This window comes from Numida meleagris, chromosome 3, assembly GCF_002078875.1.
Source record: "Numida meleagris isolate 19003 breed g44 Domestic line chromosome 3, NumMel1.0, whole genome shotgun sequence".
NCBI lineage: Eukaryota > Metazoa > Chordata > Aves > Galliformes > Numididae > Numida > Numida meleagris.
Genome location: NC_034411.1, coordinates 103,623,808 through 103,635,499, shown reverse-complemented (window position 1 = coordinate 103,635,499; position 11,692 = coordinate 103,623,808).

Sequence of the window (11,692 nt, the reverse complement as noted above, 5' to 3'; positions counted from 1 at the left end):
AGTCACATTTATGACATGTAAGATATGATGAAGATGCATATCTGTAAATAATGCAGCTTTGAGTCATTGTTGACCTTGTGGATTTTAGTTTTATTCTTTTTATAGAAGACAATTCTCAGGTGTAACATCTCTTGAAAATATGCAATGTTCAACAAAGCTGTGCACTTTATTCCATTGGAATTTAAATAGTTTTCTTCACATTTAAACTTTTAGATATGGAAAAAAAAACAACGGCAAACTGTCAAAACATGAATGGATGCAGGCTTTCTATTCTAAAGCTGTTATTCCATTAAAACATATTAGGTCATCTCAGATAGTGATGTTTCTTTTCAAAATAGACCTACCTTTGGTTCTTAAGCCAAAGGCAACAGACAGCTCAGCTCTTTCCATCCATTCATATAGAGAAATCTAATAATCAATGAGAGGTATAAGCTTCTAACTTCATCCTAGGCTCAACAGCATCCTTTTGAGTCTCTATGTCCTCTAAACATTGATTACAAATGTTCTGGAATATCAGGTTTACTTCAAATAGGAAAAAATACACATTTAAATCAGTGTGTTATGAGTATTTCTTCTTATTACCATGTGATCAAATAGCAGTTATGAGTATCAGTAAATAAACATAAAGCTAGTCAAATACTGTACATATGCTAATAAATCATCTGAAAGAAAGCCCATTCAAATGCTACCACTGCAGCAACACTCACATCTATGCAATAAAAAATGACATGTAATTCACAGCTTAGAACTCCCAACTGCATTTCTTCACTATTCACAGTCTCATAATATCCAATTACTTTTACAAATGCAATTGCAAAAAGTTACGCCAAACAGCTTTACATGCTTGTATCCACTGAGGATTTGTTATAAACTTGCCAATCTCAAACACGTCCTTAATCTCATTAAAGAGTTATCATTTCACCCTGGGAACTTTGGCAAAATTAAAAGTTTAGTTTCCTCTATGATATGGCTGCTATTACTTGCTTCTTGCACAGAAACTTTTAATGGAGGATCTCAAAGCAGTTTACAAACTTTAATAAATTAAGCTGCTTATCTCATTTGTCACATAGATAAGTGTTATTATCCCTCCTTTGTAGATAGGGAAAAGTGAGGTATAGTAGTCCATGAATTTATTCACAAAGGTAAGCATCCTGTATAGCAATGCTTAGAGATTGTGACAAAAATTAAATTTCACAGAAAGCTTTGCTATTTAATATCAAAATACTTTTATCATGAATGAACATGAAACAAAATATCAAGTTCAATTCATAATTTGGCATCTGACTATGAAATCAAAACGTATCACCTTGAGAAAAACACCTTTTAATTCGTGCAAAAACATTACAAGAAAAAAAAGTCAAAAAAAAGGGGGAAAAAAAGGATGAAAAGCCAAATCACCAAATAACAAAGCACTCTATGTATGCAAGATGCCAGGAGATAATGCATTACTGTTAATCTTACAGGCCCTTACTTAAATTATCCAGACATTAGAAAGGTAAAAAGAGTAGCGTATATTTTTCAACATTTATTCTTAAAAAAGCTTCTATAGTTCAAGAACTTTGAGATTATAGTGCTATGCATTAAGATACACATTACATATCTTCATCTCTATATTTTCCTTTTCAAAAGTGAAAAGTCTTCTATAGGCTTTACCAGTGTTTCTGGTCATGCTTTAGATAAACAGTGTTAATTGTGCACTGTCCAGGTCTGTTCAGTCCAGGTTCTTGTCACCTTGTCATGTGAACATACTGGTATTGATAGACAGGAGCCAGGAGAGGAGGGGACAGCACGCTTACAGTAGCCAAGATCCGGATGCTGAGAAAATGATCTTTGTCAAACTTCCACCTTAATCTTAAACAATATAGACAACATTGTATATACAATATATATAATCTAATACAAATATGGCCCTAAGAATTCAGACCACAAGTCAGTCTAGTTCAGTGCATGTTTTTTCTTGCACACGTCTTCCAGCTTCTTGTATTTTGAACTGATATATTGAGTGAGGAAAGTAGCTACTCTAATCTTACTTCAGTGATTGAAGCAGTTGTGGTTTAACCCATGGATGGCTCAGCACCACACAGTAGTTAGCTCACCCCCTTTCCAGTGGGATGGGGGAGAGAATCAAAAGGAAAAAAACAAAGTGGATGGAGATAAAATTATTTACTAAGATAGAGAAAGAGAAAAGGATAATTATTATTATTATTATGGATATATGTATGTATATAACAAGTGATGCACGAGGTCTTGCTCACCACCCCCACCAAAGCCCAGCTAGATCCCTGAGCAGCAGCAGCGAATGAGATGAACTTCCACCCCCTTCAAAACTCCTTCTGCATGATGTTCCATAGTATGGAATATCTCTTTGGCCAGTTTAAGTCAGCTGTCCTTATTCTGTTCCCTCCCAGCTCCTTAGGCCCTTTGCTGAGAATGGCCTTGGTGCTGTGCAACACTGTGTAGCAGCAACTATACACATCAGTGTGTTATCAGTGTAGTTTTTCTCCTTGAACCAAAACAGAGCATCATATGAGATAATCTGAAGAAGACAATTTTGTCCCAGTTGAAGATAAGATAAGGGCATTCACCTGGAATGTAGAGGACAGACACATAGTCTTAATACTCATGTATTAATTAATTGTCATTACAAACTGTGACAAGTTTAAGAAAAAATACACACACAAAGAAAATCACTAGAATAACCAAAATACAGCAGGTATCTTCTCCTAAAATATGAATCGATCCTCTACTTTAGAACAGATATTTAACTCAACAGTTTTCACACTGAGTTTCCCAAGCACAGAATGCTGCATGGTGTCACATCTCCCGGCACAATGCAAATACAGTGGCTAATATATATATATAGAAGATGCCTGCTGAGATTTTCATGATTCACAAATTAGTCTAGGACTTGAAAAGATTTGTTATCTCTGTTGTAAGCTCTGTTGTTGCAAAAGCAGTTGTATATTTTTTCTACAGAAGAACATTGTCATTTAGATGATAGATTTGGACACCTTTAGACATAAGTCTGAGTTTCTAGACTGCAGACTACTGCATTTTCTTTACATTGGTTACAGATATGTGCTTTTCAAAAAAGCTATTTGGTTCATTTCTGTCAAGGGGATATGGATAACTTCTGTTGGCAGAAGTCAATAGTAGTTTTTCACTGTCTTGCATCAGCTTGAAAAAACATGGATCTATTTCACAGTTCAGTGGATAATCTTGAGGGGTCCTAAAACTTCACAGCAGGGATCACAAAGGACCAAAGTGCACTGGGTTGGTATCATCCAGAATACATATTTTCTGCTCATGGATTTGCTTAATCTTTTCAACAATATAAAGTGAGAGTTGTTTACAGCATCCTGTGCTCCAGTCCAATCTCTGCTCATACAATGCAGACTGATCAGTTGCTTCTTGTGTGGAATGACTCTGCTGACATTGTTCTGAGAGACAAGACAGTTTAAAGTATGAATATTTCCAGTGACCCAATGATTAAATCATAATATTTACACATTATCATTTTGATATATTCTTTAGTACCTGAGAAGTCTTTCTTTTCCATCACTCAAATCTTTACACAGATAATATTTGGTTGATGATACTCTTGATACAATGGAGAATACATACTTTTAGCTTGATGGGGTTAGGAAAATAAAAATTCTTCTTTCCCTGAGTTCTTCAACTGATTGAAAGTTGTCAGTGGGTTGTGCATACCTGTTTCCGTGTAATACTGCACATTACTTTATTGTGAATTTACTGTTAATGCCTTAACTGCACACAGAAAACGCAAATATTATTCCTTATGTTTTTATCAGCACCATTAGTATAAGAAAGGCATTTGAAAAACACATAAAAATTCACCTGGAGTCTGTTGTACTGTTTGGTCCTAACTGCAGTGGCATTTGTGTTTCTATTCTTTCTCAACCAGAAGTTAAAGCTCTTAACTGTGAGATTATACTGCTTAGTTTGAAAGCTTTTGCGAGCCTCTGTAGTATAATAATTTTACTTTAGAGGGCATGTAATTTTAAGTTCTTGCATAACGCCACACATTTTTATGGTATTACTAAACTTTGTAATTTTATTTCCCTGTGACAATTAAGTGCACACCAATGTTATGGAATTTTTCCCTCCATCACAGCTGAATGAAATTGGAATGGAGTATTATATGGTAGGCTGGGAGTTCTGATCTCTGGAAATGTAAAAGGTTTTCTAGTTCCCTTGTTACTTACCCATTTCACACATAACCAAATCCATCAATTTGTTCATTTTTCCCTTCAGCAACCTACAAGCTGTAACCAAAAAATGTGACAAAAACATATTCACTGTGCACTTCTCATATATTCCTTTTGCTACAGGTACAGCTGACAGTGTTAAAGATAATTAATTTTGATATTTCACAGATCACATTTGCAAAAGTTAATCTGTTCTAAACACTGGCTGCTTATACAGGCCCCTCCAGGCAGTTAGGGTAAAAGTTATCCTGCTGAATTGAGTTAGACATTGTATGACCAGACCTGCTGCCCAAGGTCAAACTCCAAGCCAGTGTATGTCTAGGAGGCAGCCTGGTGAACAGCAAAGATGATCCCAAGCATTACCACACTTTGTGTAGGATGTATAGGGACAATTTTTGTTGTTACTAGATGAGCCCATTCTAACTGCAGTTGATACCACAGCTCCCATAACATCTCAGAATTCAAGCAGGGAACCAGCTATAATTCCATTAAAAATATGTAAATATTATTTTTATTAAAGACTGAGTTTCAATTCTTGTTCTTTTCACAGAGGCACTTATTCTTCTCTTTCTGATAAAACATCTCAAAATGTTTTCCGCCATAATCTGTACAATATTCTTATATTAGTATCTCAGATAAAACAGTGCAGTTAAAATCCTGCATATTCATATTATTTTTCTTAATGGGGTGATGGAATAAATGACTCTTACTTACAGAAAAGAATCTGTCACTTATCTTGTCCTGCGAGGCCAACCTCATATGTTATGCTGTCAAATCTCAGACTCTATAGAAAATGGTACCAAGTCATGCTTAGACATTGTTTTTCCACTCATTACCTAGACATCACATACATTATTCAAAATAATCAATTATACTATAAAAAATAAATAAGGCTATTCCTCTGGGGTGCATTTGCACCTCCGAGCTAGCTAATGTCATACAGTCTATGACTACCGAAAGAAGAAACGAAAGAGAACAAAACAAAACAAAACTAAACTAAACTAAAAAAAGCAATCCAGGGAATATTAGTCTCTTGAGAAATACTCTGGTAAATCAATTTTAAATATATGCTCTGCCTAGGGCTGATATGTATATACATACATACATACATATATATATCAGGGGTTCAGTTGACTATCACAGTTAGAGAAAGAAATGTGAGTCAAAATTCTGGAATCTGATTCTTATCTTACTGAAGTGAATAACCATCAATGTTAAAGGGGATATACCATCCTAATAAAAAAATAGTGGTACAGATGAAAGGCAAATCAAACTTTTAGGTTTTATTTTTAGCTCAATCATGATTATAATATGATCCTGAAGATGACTTGTTCTATCCAACTACAAGGACAATATAGAGTAAATAAAATAGTAAATATAACTTCACATGAAATATGATTATAAATACTGGTTGTGAAAATTAAGCTTCCTGAATTAAGTTAACGTGATTAGTTTACAGGAATTATGAATGACAGATTTGGATAGCATCTTCTGAGCCTTCAAGTCCATGCCTCTGTTTTGCTGTCAGCTAGATACATACTGAAGGGATGCTTAAAACTAAGTCTTTTGCCCATGCAGACCATTTTGAAAGGTGGTTGCTGAATGTCAGTCTGTATATGGTTAAGAACACCTTTCTGATTCTCAGTCCAAATTTTCTCTTTGGAAATTTTTGAATATTTTGTTTTCTATGTCTTTAGCGTAATAGTTCATAGGCAAGTAACAACAACAATCTTTTTTAGTCTTCCATTTTTCAAGCTGAACAGTCATAACTCTTCCAGTTTTTACTCATAAAATTGAGCTTCATTTAACTTTATCATTCTTGTAGCCCTTCTATATTACTGATAAAGGAAAGAATATTTCCTTTGGATATACCTTACTCATCTTGGGTCAGACACTTCCATTTTCACATTATATGAGGATCAGCTAAAATGCTCACATAATTCTCACTCGTTTTCAAATGTGGGCCTCCAAGTAAAGCATGAAATCTTGTTATCAGTGTAAAAGTGCACGACCATGTACACAGTTATATTAAATTTTCCTCTATTCTGTAAGTCCTCAAGGTCATTTGGCTCTTCCTGTAGGATATTTCCATCCCCCACTACACACAAGATACCTCTCAACACCTTTTCAACTATCAGTTACATTAGTTCATACTTATTTTGCACAAAGATCTTAATGAAAGTGTTTAATAAGATTAATCCCAAGATCAGTCTTTGAAGATGCCATGAGTAACCTTTCTCTTTCCTGAAATTTCCCATTCTAATAATATCCTTTTTGTCTCTCTTGGCCAGTTTTTTACTCATATTACATTTTTAGTTATCCATTTTAACTAGTAATTTTCTATCTGACACCATACCAAAAGATTTACTGAAATTCAGACAGATTAGATCTACTGTGTGTCCTTTAACTAGAAAATCAGTTATCTTATCACAGAAAGATATCAAGTTACTATGACACCATCTATCTTCATTTACCTTTGTTTTATTATTAACATATTTTCCAATTGCCTGCCTGTCTTTAATTATTATTACTTTCAAAATATATTTAAATAATTTTTTGCAGTGTACAATACGGGCTGCTAGAGCAGTAGCAATGTGGCCATCTTATGTTCTCCTTTGTTTTATGCAGGATATTCACTCCCTCTCACTTCACAGAAAAAGTAGTAATTGCTTCAAGAAGAAAGTACAATGCTCTACTTTTAAATCTAAATGCATTTGCTCGCCAAATAGTTTCCTCGTTAAATAATACTTATATATATATGTCCTGTTCTTGAAATTTGCATTGAAGTTTTGAGTTAAAATGCTCCCATCTTTCCACATACTGTACAAGTTCCAAAGAAGCCTTCAAGGCTGTATACTTAACTGCATTTAAACTAAATTAGGTATAGGGTTTCATACAGCTGTAATTGTCCATTGCTCCTAAAAATGACATGTAAATTCCTAAGTCACTTACATATTTTGCAAACTGTGACATACAACTTCTACTTGTCCAGAGAGAGGTAAATTTCAGTTGTACTATCCTACCTCCTTTGTAGATGTTGATATGCTACTTAAGTTGTATATAAGAAAGAGATTGTCAGATGAAAGACTCAATTAATATTCAAATTAACGATTTATCAGATCTTTCACCAGCTAGTGATTGTTCCGCCTGTCAGCCACACAAACATGACTGAAGATATGATACAAGACAGCTTCTGTAAATGGGTAATCATTGTCTTCAGGGATTTTGCCATCAACAAAAGGGAAAACACAGTTCCAAGAACTCTTTACTCAAAACTGGAGCAGAAATTTGGAAAGACTTTCTCAGAGTATTTTGAGTACTTTCTAACTAAGGGCAGGCCTGGAATCACTTAATAATAGGACACTGATCATTTGTAAATATTCCGTATACTTAAAAAATAAACAAAGAACCTTCTAACGGAGGAACAAATTTGTTGTTGTTGTTGTTGTTGTTCATTTGTTTCTTTATTTTAAATATAATTATTTTGTCTAATAGTTTATTTCAGGAGTGTTATATTACTTCACTGCATCACAGAAAGTGATTTTCTTGCTTTGTATCCCCACGCTCAACTACAGCCTGATTTGACAGGCTGAAGCAAAGGTGTGACATAGGAATTTTACGGCCAAACAGACTCGAGTGCCTATTATGGATTAATTACTTAATTGGGAGACTAAAGACAAGAAAATTTAGATAGACCATTCTCTACTGCCTCTTAATTTCTAACTCTATACCGTGGCATATCCAAACATATTTTTTCTAAAGAAATATATTTATGAATTAAAAAATTCAACAGTCTTGATCCAACAGAATAGATTTTATACTAAGCTTCAAACACATGCCATCCATAGCTCTGAAGTCAATGGGATAATTTCTGTAATTTCTTGAATGGACTAATGAGAGCATTGAAGAGACAAGACTTGTTATTGTTCTATATTACATTAACCATTTGAAAATATGTCTGAGTTTAAAGTGTTCTGCTTTATGAAGAGTTTTCCTAAAATACTGTAAATGGATTTTTCAGTTGAAATTGAAGGGAAAGAAGGCAAACCTTTACTATGCATACTATATTATTTCTATTAAAATGTTCTGAAGAACATGTATTTCTTGTGACCTGTCTACAAGCATCTTACTGAAAAATGTCACAATTAGCAGCAGACTCCTACTGAGGGTTTGATTGCACAGTAAGGAGCTAACAGTAAGTACCTCTGGAAATCTGACTTTAAGTGAAAATGTCTCAGTTGTTTTCAGCTTATTCCCCACTGAGCATTTTTCCATATCACATCATCACTCAATTTCTCAAGATGAGCATGGCAGTTCCTATGGCAGAGAGCACCAAGAACAGAGGGGGATATGACCCAGATCAATCTTTAGGCAGCACAGCAAATGACATCATCCTCAAGGATTAATTCCTTGTAAAAGAAATGAAATTTGACAAAGAAGTAGTCATACAGCTGGAGACCAGTGAAAGACAGAACAGTTGCCATGACTTTGGAGAAATGTAAAGCTGTTTGCACCACTGTGTCCAAAAGTTTTGCTTCTGGGAGTTACTGGTGGGTTTGGAACATGCTAGCACCCACACTTGTAAAAGGAATTGCACAGCTATAGCCAGGGGGTGAGATGGTGCTGATTTACTCCAGGACTCCGAGGTTCAAGTTGGTTAAGTCATAGAATCACTGAAACGTAGAATCCTTTGGGTTGGAAAAGACCTGTAAAAGCATCAGTTCCCATCATCACCTAATACTACCAAGTCCACTTCTAAAACATTTCTTAAATATCTCAAGGGATGGCTATTCCACCCCTTCCCTGAGCAGCTTGTTCCAATGCCCAGCTACTCTTTCCATGAATAAGTTCTTCCTAGTATCCAATCTAAATGTCTGCTGGCATAACTTGAGTCTATTTCCTCATGTACTATCACTTGTCACTTGAGAAGAGAGACTGACAGCCACTTCCAAAACACCCTTTCAGGGGTCAGGTCTCCACAACGGAGAATGATGACATCTCCACTTAGCCTTCTCTTCTCCAGTCTAAACAACTCCAGATCCCTCAGCTGCTCCTCATAGCTCTTGTTTTTCAGACAGCTTCACTGTTTTCTTCTGACAGTGTTCCAGAAACTGTCCTTGTCCAAGTCTGGCAATGCTTGTACTACAGCATATTAATAAGAACAAAGGTATATGCTCTAAATTCCTGTATTCATGTTCTTGTCCTTCTGCAAGCACGGGCTAATGAGTCTTAAGCTAGTCTGTAGTAAAAATTACTTGAGATAAAGCACTTTAATTCATATTTGGAAAAGTGTAATAGAGATCTAAGTGAGATGGATTAGCTGTCTTTTTAAGTCCTTTTAATTCACATGCCAGCTGTCATTTAGTAGTAGTAGTTTAGATCCCAAATAGCACTGATAACTCATGAACAGCCTAAATTCTCCAGATGCTCAACTACTCAATGGAAAAGTCTCTCAAGTATACCTGAGTATATACAGAATCTACCAAAGCCCTGAACTCTCGAAACCTGCTGTAAATTAGGAGCTGGGTCAGGACACGCATTCCAGGGTCCTAAGGAAGCTGGCTAATGTGGTTTCCAGGTCATTCTCCATATTTGAAAAGATGTGCTGTCTGGCCACACATCTGTCTGGCCAAAACATCACTCTCACTTATAAGAAAGGGAAGAAGGAGGACCTGGTGAACTACAGGCCAGTGAGCCTCACCTCTGTGCCTGGGGAAATCCTAAAACTGATCCTACTGGAAGATATGTTAAGGCACATGAGGGATGAGAAGGTGATCCTAGACAGCCAGCAGAGCTTCACCAATTGAAGGTCTTGCTTGACTAATCTTGTGGCTTTTTATGAAGGAGTGATAGCGTTGGTGGACAAAAGGGAAGGAAATTGACACCATCTATGTGGACTTCTGCAAGGTCTTTGACATGGTACCCCACCACATCCTTATCTTTACATTGGAGAGAAATGGATTTGAAAGGTAGACTATTTGGTGGATAAGGAATTGGTTGGAAGGTTGCACCTAGAGGGTTGTGGTCAGTGGTTCTATGTCCAGGTGAAGGCCAGAGAGAACTCCTTGAGAGTAGCCCTGCTGAGAAGGACTTAGGGGTCCTGGCAGATGAAAAACTTAGTGTGAGCCAGCAGTGTGTGCTTGCAGCCTGGGAAGCCAACTGCATCCTGGGCTGCATCAACAGAGGGGTGGCCAGCAGGGAGAGGGAGGTGTTTGTACCTATCTACTCTGCCCTCACAAACTTCCACCTGGAGTACTGCATCCATGTCTGGGGCCACCAGCACAGGAAAGATGAGGAGCTTTTGAAGAGGGCCCAGAAGAGAGCCTCAGGGATGATCCAAGGGCTGGAGTACCTCTCCTATGAAGACAGAATCATAGAATCATAGAATCATAGAATTAGCTAGGTTGGAAAAGACCTACAAGATCATCCAGTCCAACCATCCACCTACCACCAATAACCCCACTAAACCATGTCTCTCAAAACAACATCTAAACATCTAAACATCTATCATCTAAAATAGTGTTTTAGATGAAGAACATGGTCTTGTTCAGTCTGGAGATGAGAAGGCTGCAGGGAGACTTCATTACAGCCTTCCAACATGCAAATGGAGATTATAGACAAGAGAGAAATCAACATTTTACATGGGTGATAGGATAAGAGGGAATGGTTTTAAACTAAAGGAGGGAAGATTTAGATCAGATGCTAGAGAGAAGTTTTCACTGAGAGGGTGGTGAGGTGCAGGACAGGTTGGCCTGGATGGTTCTGGATGCCCCATCTCTGGAGGTGTTTAAGGCCAGGCTGGATAGGGCCCTGGCAACCTGATCTAGTATTTGATCTGACAGTTGGCAACACTGCCTTCTGCAGGGGGCTTGGAACTAGATGTTCTTACATGTTCCTTCCAACCCAAACCACACTATGATTCCATGATTCTAAATATCACCATGGACTTTGCACAACTGTGGCAACTGAGAGTCTGGAAACACTGAGATGAGGAAAGCCTTTAGAGATGGCTTTATGCTTCCTTAGCTTAAAAGCTGAAGAGGCAGGCAGTCACTGATGTTGCCATGTCCATCAGCAGCTACTTCTTCATTTGTAAATTAGGCCTGTTTCAACAGTCATGAAGATTTTTTTAGTTGCTGCCACATTCTGTGATGTAATCCTGGCCTGTGCCAGCAAATGCTCTCCCAGATAGTTTCCACATTTGGGCCTCACTCCTGTGGAAGTGTGGACTCCTGTTAAGTGCAACCTGCCTGAAGTGCATGGTTTCACGAGGTTGAAAGACAAGTTGTATGGACATGAAGCCCTTGCCCATAGTCTCAAAGAGTAATTTATTTTTATTTACTAACTGGTAAAGCCATAGCAGCTGTCATGTAAAATGAGAAACCTAAATCTTGACCAGACACATCCCAGATGAATGTGGCAGCAATTTTCTGAATGTTAAGTCTTCTTTCAGAAAAATGGCT